Source organism: Adiantum capillus-veneris, chromosome 1 (assembly GCF_014529385.1).
Source record: "Adiantum capillus-veneris isolate H3 chromosome 1, ASM1452938v2, whole genome shotgun sequence".
Classification (NCBI taxonomy): Eukaryota; Viridiplantae; Streptophyta; class Polypodiopsida; order Polypodiales; family Pteridaceae; genus Adiantum; species Adiantum capillus-veneris.
In genome coordinates this window covers 107,136,871-107,150,376 of record NC_140931.1, presented here as the reverse complement: position 1 = coordinate 107,150,376, position 13,506 = coordinate 107,136,871, and positions in this window count along the sequence as shown.

Genomic DNA, 13,506 nt, shown 5'->3' with positions numbered 1-13,506 from the left:
CCCTCCAAAAACTTGTTAATACCCGAGTTTGAGAGTGCTTTCACCACCTCAAGTCGAGGCTTGAAAGGAAGTGTCTTCACACTAGCCACGAAGCACTCAACACAATGCTTTGACCTAGGGACTTGATGACTACAAGATTTTCCTTGAAGCAAAGAAGGGTGTATGTAGTTAACTCTCTTTACCCGCATACGTGCCGTTTGTCGATAAAGACGCTTCTTTTCTCGAGCTTCTTGGGGAGACCATAGTGGAAGTCTCGGAGAATTTGATGGATCTTCCTTCATAGGATTGACAGAGCGCTTCTTGAGAACTCCTCAATGGGGGCACCAATTTATGACGAAGGAAATTTGGAATGGCGGCCTCTACACCAAAACAAACTCCATTGCGCCATAAGGGAAATGAGATGAGGGCACCACCTAGTCTTGGAAGCGTGGACTAGGACCACTACAAACACACACACACACACACACACACACACACACAGAGCTATCACTATGAATGAAGCATTACCTTAGTGTATGTACAAGGAATGGATAACTTCAAGCACTCCCAACACAAATAGCATGTAGATTACTAAACAACAACTCAAGAATTAGCCAAAATCACATCAAGCACTCTCACACACACATAAAAGATTTCTCTTAAATAACATAAGTAAGAGGAGGGGAGGTTACTAGCATAAAACAATTTGCACTCTAGAATTTGCAAGAATAGAGTGAATGAATGAGCTTTATGGGCTCATGGTGAGTGATACAAAGACTCAATGGGGCTGAGGGAGACTTGAAATTACAAAGGGGGGGGGGGGGGGGCTCTTTATATAGGAAAGAGAGTGATTAGGAGTGAGGTTAAGATCCAAGTACAATTTTTACAAATGAATCTTGATTAGGGACATTCAACCAATGAAGAAGCTCCTTCCAAGTGATTTGTTGACCAATTTGCAACTAATTGGCTCCATCATCACGTATGTTGTCTTCACTCCTTCCTCCATAGCTTGATTCCAAGAGCTTGCTTATTTTAAAATGTAAAGAATCTACATAAAATCAATACATATCTAGTAATAATAGAAAGGGGTTGAATGAGAACTTATGAATAACAACAAGATTAAGCATGATTTGAGAGGTGATTAAAAGAGGAATTTGTGATGGTTTTTTGAGCTTCAGAGAGAGGAGGAAGGAGGGGAGGGTGAGAAGACTAATGGATTATTTTTAGAGAAGGACTCAATGTGGAAAAGGAAGGGTGTGTGTGTAAAGGTAGAGGGGGTGGTCTCCACCACAGTTGAAAAAGCTGGCGTCCGCCTATTTGGCCATATCTCCTAGACCGTAGATGGAAAAATTATAAAAAAATAAGGTCAGAATATCGTGCTCATCAGCTACACCTTTGATGAAGACAACTTTTCTTGGATCGGAGTGGAAGTATTTTTTAAAAATCTAGCCAAATCATGTGTCTGTTTCCTTCCTTTACCAAGTCTTCCACCTGGGTCCCATATGTTTGCATCATCACATGGCTCCAAAGCCATGATGATATGAGTCACTCATGACCCTTGAATCATGGGTGCATGGCTCCAAAAACACATCATATCTTTTCTTTTCACATCTACATATTTTCCCTTCCCTTTACCACTAGGTTCTCCCTTTCCCCTCCGATGAACTAGTCAAGGAAAAATTCCCATCAAATCATTTTTTGAATTTTTCCAAGAGGTTGTTCTCCTTCTTTCTTTTATTGTAAACCTCTAGAAGCAAGGAAAACCCACAAAATATAGTAAACAAAAATTTGTGATAGGCTCGGATCAATGTCTTTGGTATTCCATGTAGCTCATACCATGCTCTACAACAAACAATAGAGGCATTTAGCCTGAATTGGTATCGTGACTTCTCATCTTTCTGATAGCATATAGAAAGAACATCATAAACATAATTAGTGCGTGATTTTTGAGACTCTCCCTAAAATTGTTGTCGTAACCTTGTCACCATATCAGGATCTGCAAACTGGCAACATTTTTGTGCACAACAATCAATGGATGATATCCTTTGAATTGATTTGTTTGAAAGGTAAAAAGTGGAAGCTGGTGCTGCTTTTGATTTTTGAGTCCTCTTCATGAAAGTGTATCGTCCCTTGCTTGACAACTGGACAACATTACTCCCATCAAGTTTTTTTCCAACATTGTCATCGTTGGATACATCCTCATATGTAGCATGCATGCCATCAACAGGAACAAAGCGTTGTAATGGGTCCCATTCAACATTGTTGTCTGCTTGATGGGCCACTTTAGCAAAGTGATGCTACCCACTTCAACCACATCATCAATGCTTGCATGTTCTCTTTCAATACCCACACCCACACAATCATGACCAAGTTCCTGAAAGTTGACATAATCATGTGGAAATACATATAAGATGGTCCCTTCATTCATGGTTTGCATCATTTTGTCATCTTTTAAAAGGACCCTCTGATTTCTCCAAGACTCTCGAATCACTGCTTCAAATTCTGGGCTTGTCATAGGTATTGCATCTGTAACTAGAGGATCAGAATGATCATGTTCTTCATCACCATTGTAGCTTTCCTGTGGATCAATTAAGTTCCCATTTAATACAAAACATTGAAAAAGAAGCTTTGACCATCCAAGAACACTCCATAATGAGCCTTGGAGAGATGAAGTATCCATTGTAGAAAAAGGTAGGACCACATCCTTCAAGCATTCCTCCAGTAGTATGGAGACATTTCCTTGCCCTATCTTTATACCACCACAAGTGGAATCTCGATCTGTTCTACACACACAACCAATACCAACAATTTCATTGTCAAGTATCATATGTACTTTCTCCCCAATTTCGAAGTCCATACTATAAGTGAAAAAGATTACATTGTTAAATCCATAGTTATAGAAAAATACTCTTCAAACAAAAAATCATGCTACAACATGAAAAAGGTTTGCATAGGTTGGACAAGCTAGTGGTGAACCTTGAGACCAAATCCTCCTTGCTATATTAATGGAAGCAGGGTTGGAAATTATGGTGGATCTTGAAACCAAAGCATCCTTGCTATATTAGAGCATAGGTTGGACAAGTGGTGGACCTAGTTGTAATACCCACTACCACCTATCAACTACTATAGGACTATGCTTTCCAATGTCCAAGTATCCCTTGAGTTTTGCAAGGTTGAACACGTGGTGGACCTTGAAAAAAAATCCCCTTTCTATATCAGAGCATAGCTTGGACAAGTGGTGGACCTAGTTATAATGCCCAATATCCAAGGTGAAATACTTTAGGACCTTGCTACCTTGCTTGCCAATGTTTATGTAGCCCCTCATTTCTTTAATGGAAGCAAGGTTGGACAAGTGGTGGACCTTGAAACCAAAGCCTCTTTGCTATATTAGAGCATAGGTTGGACCTAGTTGTAATACCCACTGCCACCTATCAACTACTATAGGACTATGCTTTCCAATGTCCAAGTATCCCTTGAGTCTTTCAAGGTTGAACACGTGGTGGACCTTGAAACGAAAATCCCCTTTCTATATCAGAGCATAGCTTGGACAACAGGTGGACCTAGTTATAATGCCCAATATCCAAGGTGAAATACCTTAGGACCTTGCTACCTTGCTTGCCAATGTTTACGTAGCCCCTCATTTCTTTAATGGAAGCAAGGTTGGACAAGTGGTGGACCTTGAAACCAAAGCCTCTTTGTTATATGAGAGCATAGGTTGGACCTAGTTGTAATACCCACTGCCACCTATCAACTACTATAGGACTGTGCTTTCCAATGTCCAAGTATCCCATGAGTCTTGCAAGGTTGAACACGTGGTGTACCTTAAAGCGAAAATCCCCTTTCTATATCAGAGCATAGCCACTACAAGAGGCTATTCATATTAGCGACGCTCACACAGCGACGCTCAAAAAAAAAAAATCCCGGCGTCGCTATGAGCGTCGCAAATTTACTTGCAAATTTGCGACGCTCATAGCGACGCCGGCTGGGCTAAAAAAAAAAACAGAGAGCGCCCAAAAACTCAGATCTCAGATCTAAGTTTTTCGGCGCCCTCAAGCAAGGAGCAGGTAACGCTCTCCCTCTCTCTCTCTCTCTCTCTCTCTTTCTTCTCCACACACGCACACACACACACACACACACACGAGGAGAGGAAGGAGAGCCAGGTATGCTCCTTCCCTCTCCTCACTCTCATGTTCCCTTCCCCTCTTTCTCTCTCCCTCTCTCTCTCTCTCTCACACACACACACACACACACATAGTGTTTTTGAGAGAGAGAGAGAGAGAGAGAGAGAGAGAGAGAGAGAGAGAGAAAGAGTACAAGCATAAACAAAAACTCACACACACATACATAAACAAAGAATGCACACACACATTGAGAGAGAAAAAGAGAGAGAGAGCATGCATAAACAAAAAACGCACACATTGAGAGAGGAAAAGAGAGAGAGAGCATGCATAAACAAAAAACGCACACATTGAGAGAGGAAAAGAGAGAGAGAACATGCATAAACAAAAAACGCACACATTGAGAGAGGAAAAGAGAGAGAAAACATGCATAAACAAAAAAACTCACACACATTGAGAGAGAAAGAGAGAGAAACTAATTTAACGTCGTAGGAAACTAATTAAAATTAAAAGACCTAAAGACCTAAAGTTTTCTCTATGGAAATGTATCAAGTAATAGAAGCCTTTAAAGAAAGCCAAACAGTTGGCCCAGAAGTCCATGTTGAAACTAAATACAAGAGTGTAGCAAAGAAGGTGAAACCAGTAGCTTCACCCTTACCACCCAACAACAGGGAAAATATTGAACAGACTTCTTTACAACCAAGTTTTCGGAATCCTAAAAGGATCGGGCATACCTTCACAAAGGAGTCTTTTCAAGAGTTGCAGATTGGTTGTGAGGAGTTTCTAACACAGGAGGAGACAAAGTTCTTCTAAGAAATGCTTTCAAAGCATGGTAAGGCTTTTGCATTTGAGCCACATGAGATAGGATGTGTTGAGTCCTTATATTGTAGCTCCTATGGTAATTTTCACAATACCTCATGTGCCTTGGAATCTGCGGCCTATTCCGGTTCCAAAGGCTCATTTGCCAAAGTTAGTAGAGCTACTGAATGAGAAAATCAATATGGGAATCTTGGAGCCTTCTTGTGCTCCATACTCAAACAGGTGGTTCACAGTTCCAAAGAAGAATGGTTCTCTACGCTTCATCCAAGATATGCAACCAGTGAACAAGGTGACAATTAGAAATGTATGTACAGGTCCAATTGTGGATGAATTTGCACAGGCGTTTGCAGGGAGGGCAAGCTACTCAATGGGGGATCTCTACTCAGGGTATGATCAATTTCAGCTTGCAATCGAAAGGAGAGACTTGACAACCATGAGGACACCTTTGGGTTTGGTAAGGATGTGTACCTTGCCACAGGGAGCAACCAACTCGGTTGCACATATGATGAATGGGATGAATAAGGTCTTACGTGACTTTATTCCTCAAATCACAATGCCTTTCATTGATGATTTGCCTATCAAAGGATGTGAAGAAAGTGACAAAGATGAAGCTTTGGATCTCAAGGGATGTCGCAGGTTTGTGGTAAATCACATAAATGATTGTGATAAAATTTTGTCTAGGTTGGAAGAAGTGAATCTTACATTGTCAGGGAAAAACTCTATGTTTGGTGTCAAAGAAGTGCTCATTGTGGGGAACATGTGCGGGCCATATGGTAGGAAACCTTGTCCATCAAAGGTAGATGCCATCCAAAGAATGAAAGAAACATGCACTAGCATCACTGAGGTTAGAAGGTTTCTGGGAGCATGTGTCTTCTATGTTATTTGGATTCCACATTATGCACATGTAGTTGATCCTCTTTATCAGCTGCTTAGAAAGAATCAAAAGTTTAAATGGACAGAAGCACATGTAAAATCCATGAAAAAGCTAAAGGAGTTACTCCAGTCAACAACGACTTTGAGAAAGGTAGACTATGAGTGTCAAAGGCCAGTGATTGTGACAGTAGATACCAGTCCTACAGGGATTGGATGGGCAATAGGGCAAGATGACAAAGAAGGACATAGGTATGTGGTAAGATTTGGAGCAAAGGTACTAAGTGCTCGCCAAAGAAACTATCCACAGATAAAGAGAGAGTTATGGGGTATGGTTACAGCCTTGAAAAGTGGGAAAGAGTACCTAATTGGTGCATGTGTGGTTGTAGAAACAGATTGTCTACCACTTCTTGGGATGATTACAAGCTGCTCAACACCAGACATTGCTATGTTGCGGTGGATTTCCTACATTAAGTCCTTAAATCCCGAGTTTAAGCACATTGCAAGTAAAGACAATACAGTGGCAGATATGCTATCAAGGGCAAGGTATGAAGATGAGTCACAAATGATTGATGCGTTCCCACTATGTACGTGTCACCGCACCAAAAATACCAAAAATATGTCGAGGAATTTGCGGTCTTGCCAGGAAAGCACCGGGCTTATGGCTGTGAGAGTTTGTGAGAGAACTCAACAAAAACTATATGAAGGAGTTAAACCATAGATGCCATGAAGACTAGGGTTTGGAAAGAAGTGCAATTAAAGAAGACTCACTATTTCTCTCTTGCACTCACACACACACAAAGAAAGAACGCAAAAGAGAATGTTAAAACAATACGAAGATGAAAACATCAAGGCTATGGTCATATCGAATCATGGGTAATATGAAAGGGTTAATGGATGAGTTAATGGCATTCAATCTTGGCTGACCAAATAGGCTACGAATTGTTCTTTGGAATTGTAGTTTTGTGCTTACCATAATATAGATATTTTGTCTAGTGATTGGGATTAATTGTGTGTACAAATCCTCTTGGTTCATAGCAAGATAACTATGCTTACATCAAAAGAAAAATTATAGTTTATGAGAGGTAGTATGATGGGATCCGGTGATAGAAGTATTTCATTGAGCCTTTCAGGGTCGAAGAGAAACACTATACCTTGTTGAAAGTGTATTTTACGGCTAATCCATACGTTAATTCTAATAGATCGTACAGAGTGAAAGAGATAGAAATGATCATCATGTGGGTTATTCATCTAAGATAGTATGTGAGAAATGTAGATATGAGAGAAGTGAAGAGATGAGACGTTTCCCTCCCAAGCCCTATTCTTGCACGTAAGCAATAAGGATACTGCGGGGAGAGATGTACCTGTAGCAAAGAGAACCTAGAGAGGATGAATTACTAAGAATGAGAGAGATAGGTTTGGTTAAGGAGATGAGATTAGATACATATATATATGTTGGATTAGAGATGAAAATGAAAACAACAAGAAATCAAGAAAACATCAATGTAGAACACATCTTACTTGAAACCCTTCGGCACCATTATTGATGGGAGAGAGAAGAAGAGGGGAGAATTCAATGTTGATTGATACGCCAAGTACAACGCCTTCTTTGATTAGAGTTGATCTTCCAAGGATAGCGTACAAGAATGGCTAGTCTTCCTCTAGGAGAAAGTGTAGGCTTGGGCTTATGTTAATGGGGCTAAGTACAATTAGGCATTACTACTCACTCCCTCAAGAATTCCTCTCATCAATGGCTTGAATGCTTAAGTTCCTTCCAAGGAAGAAGAGGTCCCCTTTTATAGGTGAAGGGAACCCCCAAGGGTTTACACAAGAAGAGAGGAGCCAGTGTGAACAGGAATTGTAAAAGTTGGAAATGAGCTGTCCCTGCATGATGTGGGCAGACTGGGGTCCAATATTTTGATCATATCTCCTCAACCGTGGCTCCAAATAAAAAAGTAAAAATATGGGCAAAAACTTCAGCTCATTAGCTACGATTTTCATTTTAAAATCGTTTTTCAATTCGAATTGGAACCTTGTGTAAAAAATTCATCAAAATAGGGTCCATTTATGGCAGCAAAAGTCTTCATGTGGTCTCCTTAGCTTAGACTTTCATTTAATTCCAAAGGACACCTCATGCCATATGAAAGCATGAGATTTCTCTTTGACAAAGTTTTGTAATCATGCTTGCAATAATGCATTAAAATAAGTGTATCTTTGAAATCATGCCACCTAGTGTCCCACTAGGATTTGATTCTCTCCTAGTAGCTATTTAAAAATAAATATAAGAAAAGTATAAAAAATACATAGAATATATATATATATTGGAGTTTACCCTAGATATAGGATCTAGCTAAGGTGTGAGATGATAATGAAATAGTAGAAATAAAAAATCAATGCTTTTTGCCCCAAGTTAAACAGGCGGAGCTATTGATGCTTTCCCCATAGTATTTTCTGATAGTAAAGTAAGGATATGTTATCCTTGAGAAAAATAATAGGATGAGATAGAAGGCTTATTATTATACCTAAATATGCATATGTGCACTATAGGAAATATAATTATGTATCTAAAAAAATACAAGATAGATCTTGTAGCATGCGTTCCCACTATGTACGTGTCACTGTACGACATCCACCCCCTCTAAACCTGCACATCCTCCGGTATGTGCCACATTGTCTCTTTGTAAGATTAGACCTCTTGTACATCTTCCTTGTCTTCTTCTTCACTGGATGATTCCAGAGCTTCATGTTCACTTTGATCTTCACCTGTGTTTTTCTCTTCTTCCTCATCCATATCTTTTAGATCATTGTCTCCTCTTCTCTTAAACATTTTAATCCTTTTTCCTGCAATGGGAATTTTTACTTCTGTACCATCTAGTTCAGACAAGCTGTAAGTAGCATTTTCATGCAAATGCTTTACAACATACGGTCCAAACCATCTTTTTGAGAACTTACGCATGACTGTGTGCTGGTTATCAAGGCTACTATCATACACTAAAACCCAGTCACCTTTGTCAATTGCTTTGCTCCCGAGTCGATGTCGCTTATCAAAATAGTCCTTGTTTTTCAACCTTGCATTTTTGAGTCGTTCTTTTGCAGCTTCAATGTCTCTAGGTCTTCTCTCTAGCTGCCTTATACGCAGTGCAAGGAGATCTTCCCTACTAAGCCCCTCTTGCCAAGGTAGTACATTCCATGTGGGAATTGTATCCTCAATGGGCATCACTGGCTTTTGACCATGCATTAGCTCCGCAGGCATGTAGCCAGTTACTGAGCTATGTGTTGTACCATCAGCCCATAAAGCATATGGTAACAATTTTGGCCACTCACCAACTCTTCCTTCGCAAGCCTTGGCCAAAGCTTTGATGATAGGAGGATGCCCTCTTTCACTCTTTCCATTGCCTTTAGGGTTGTAAGCTGTAGTAAGAGAAAGCTTGATCCCTAATCTAGAAAAGAACTCCCTCGCTTCTTCGGTATCCAGTTCACCTCGATCTGCAGTGATTTTTCCCACACAACCATAACGGCAAATCACCTCATCAAGAAGGAATTTGCAGACAGCTTCTGTGGTCTTAGCTCTTAATGCTCTTCCTTCAACCTGGTTAGTTAGGTCCTCTCGTGCAAGAACCAAGTATCTCATCTACCAGAGTCCTAAAGGCATCGTGACTAGATCCACAACCCATTTATAGTGCATGGCTAGTGGATATGTAGGGTGCAATCCATCACTATGTCGAACATTTGAATACATTTGACAAGTTATACATGACTCTACAAACTGAGATACATCTTTATACATAGCCTTCCACCAGTATTTTTCTTTCAACTTGGAGAAGGTTGCCCACACACCCCTGTGTCCAGCCCATAGACTCTCATGAAACTCTTGCATGAGCTTTACTTGAGTCTCTTTTTTACATATAACCCGTTGTGGTGTAGCACCCTTTTGTTTAGGATGCTTCCACAAGTAACCATCCCTTAAAAAGTACCCATATGCTTTCCTGCGTATCCTCTTGAATTCTTGTTCAGACCAATCATCCTGTTTTGTTAGAGTACTCAAGTACCTTCCAATAGAAAGCCAATCGCCTTCATAAAGATCTTTCAAGAACAATTCAAGTGAATTAGTCATGCAGACATTGTTACCTTTGACATGAGAGATAGAATAGAATTTTGTGCCTACATCATCTCCCTCATCAATCATTTGTGACTCATCTTCATACCTTGCCCTTGATAGCATATCTGCCACTGTATTGTCTTTACCTGCAATGTGCTTAAACTCGGGATTTAAGGACTTAATGTAGGAAATCCACCGCAACATAGCAATGTCTGGTGTTGAGCAGCTTGTAATCATCCCAAGAAGTGGTAGACAATCTGTTTCTACAACCACACATGCACCAATTAGGTACTCTTTCCCACTTTTCAAGGCTGTAACCATACCCCATAACTCTCTCTTTATCTGTGGATAGTTTCTTTGGCGAGCACTTAGTACCTTTGCTCCAAATCTTACCACATACATGTGTCCTTCTTTGTCATCTTGCCCTATTGCCCATCCAATCCCTGTAGGACTGGTATCTACTGTCACAATCACTAGCCTTTGACACTCATAGTCTACCTTTCTCAAAGTCGTTGCTGACTGGAGTAACTCCTTTAGCTTTTTCATGGATTTTACATGTGCTTCTGTCCATTTAAACTTTTGATTCTTTCTAAGTAGCTGATAAAGAGGATCAACTACATGTGCATAATGTGGAATACAAATAACATAGAAGACACATGCTCCCAGAAACCTTCTAACCTCAGTGATGCTAGTGCATGTTTCTTTCATTCTTTGGATGGCATCTACCTTTGATGGACAAGGTTTCCTACCATATGGCCCGCACATGTGGCCCACAATGAACCCGGTGGTTCTCATCTCTGTGCACCTCTAGACCGAGGTGTGCGGGGATTGGACATGACTAGAGAATGTGAGGTAGAGAGAGAGAGAGAGAGAGAGAGAGAGAGAGAGAGAGAGAGAGAGAGAGAGAGAGAGAGAGAGAAGACGAAGAATGCCAATAGAATATTAAATTTGTTGTCCAGGTTATAAGATTTTTATCCTCATTATGAGTAGTGACGAGGATGTGGGACCGTCCAACCGAAACACCTATCTCTCAATGAGGGTCTTATGTCCTTGTAATCAATGCAAGCATGCTATGCGACGGACAAGACGTGTTTCTTTGCAGCACGTTCACGAATTTGGCGAGTTCGATCCATCTATTATAGATCGAGTTGTTGCCAATTATAACTCGTCGGACTCTAACGTTGGCCAACAAGAAGCAATCTTGCAACCCAATAGACATGTTCGCAGGCGCTTTGGTCAAGCAGCATATGTGAGGCCACAAGATGTAGCCTCTGACAGCTCGGGGGATGATCATGCAGAGCACATTCCCAACGAGGCAATGTTTGAGCCCGAGATTGATGAAATGATCGAGACGATCATGGATTCAGAAAGGCTTATCTATGATGATATGAAAAGTGAAGCCGATACGCCATTGTATAATGGAGCACGTATGTTTAGATTGAAAGCACTCCTGGTTCTTCTCAACATGCAGGCAAAGTTTGGATGAAGTGACACTAGCGTCACAGCGCTTTTCAGGTGATCTATTACAATTAGTTTACTTTAATAAAACTCTAAATGTATAATGATCTGATAGATTTTTACACGACTGTATCGTATTTTTATGTTGTGTAGATTGCTTAAAGAGCACATACTACCAGCTGACAATGTGATGCCAGATTCCCGAGATGAAGCAAGAAAGATTTTGCGAAACTTGGGGATGGATTACAATTCTATCCACGCTTGTCCTAATGACTGCATTCTTTTCAGAGGGGAATACATAGACATGGAGAAGTGTCCGAAATGTGATTCCGAAAGATATCGAGTAGATCTCCACGGGACAAAAATTCCACAAAAGGTTTTGCGACATTGTCCTCTGCTTCCTCGCATCAAGCATTTCTTCGAATGTAAGTCCATGGCTGCCCTAGCATCATGGCATGAGGAGAATAAATCCTCGGATGGTGTGCTACGAATTCCTGCAGATTGCGCAGCCTGGAAACATATAGATGGAACATGGTCGGATTTTTCCAGGGAAGCTCGAAATTTGCATTTAGGCCTAGCTATGGATGGCGTAAATCCATTTGGTCAAAGATCAACATCTTATAGTGTATGGCCGGTTGTCATCTTCAACTACAACATTCCCCCGTGGTTGACTACGAAGAAGAGGCACCTATGGCTAAGCTTGGTTGTGCCAGGGCGATATAAAGTGGAGAATATGGATGTGTATCTTCGTCCACTATTGGAAGAGCTACAACAATTGTGGATTGGCATAGAGGTGGTGGATATGAGCCGACACACAAGATGACGGAATGCTTTGATCAGAGGCATTCTAATGTGGACCATGCATGACTATCCCGGGCTAACAGAATGCTCAGGTGATCTATTGACACTCCTCACTCAGACATTGTAAATCTTGTTTTTTTCCATAGTTGATCTATTATCATGTGTATACATGCAGGGCTTCAAACAAGCGGATACAAAGCATGTGTCACATGTGGACCTAGAGTGAATGCACGTAGGGCACCCTCACTGAAGAAGCAAATCTACGAAGGTCATCAAGCGTATCTTCCAGAGAATCATGTGTTACGCGACGGCTTTTTGGGAAGAGAGCCACCAAGGATGTCTGCACAAGCATGGTTAGAGCAGAAGGAGATGTGCGATGACAGATTGCCTCCAGGGATGAAGAGACTATCTCTATGGTACGAGTTACCATACTGGCCCCGACTCATGATCAATCACTTGCTCGATCCAATGCACATATTCAAGAATGTGGGTAATCTACTATGGGACCATCTGACCGGCAAGAAAGATACTTTGGGAGCCAGAGTTGACCTTAGAAATGTGGATCGTATGGAGCAATATTGGCCGCAAACTGTTGAGATGTCGAGCTCTACACCTTGAGCTGGCATCCACTACGGGTCTTGGCCGCTTACGGCATTTACTCACTGGCGCGTTAGGTGACCGACACGGAGGATCTCTGCCAGTACAGCTGGACTACACTTATAGTGCCAGCCTAGTACGCTTCTAGCGAGTTCACACTTAGTGACCGCATGTACATATGTGCTACTTTTCAGCTTTAGCACTTAGTCATTTTGTACTCTCTTTCCTGTGAAGAAGAAGAAGAAGCTTTCCATCTCTGTGTGCTTTGTGCTTGTCTTGTGTAGCTCTCTTGCATCCTCATTCTTTACATGGTATCAGAGCCTGGTGCAGGCAAGAGAGGCTAAGAGAGAAAGAGCATCACAATCCCTTCGTTCGCAATCCACGACCAGATGGCATGGGGTTTTTCGCACAAGTTTCTGAACAGGTCTCCAAAGTGCAGTATACAGAGATTTACTGTACAAGTACAGTGGTTGTGAAACGCTTGATTGTGGATACTCGTTGAGTGTAGAAAGCGTTACAGGAACCACGATAGCAGGTTCAGCAGATTTGCAGGTTTTTGCAGATTGCAGCTATTTTGTCTTAGTGCTTCAAGATGTCTGACGGTTTCAGTCAGATTGTTACTGAGAAGCTTGAGAAAAATAACTACCCTGCATGGAAGTTCAGAATAACAAATTTCCTAAAAGGAAAAGGTTATTGGGACTATGTAGAAGGAGACAATGAAAAGGAACCAGAGATTCCCGAGGCAAATGCTACAGCAGAACAAAG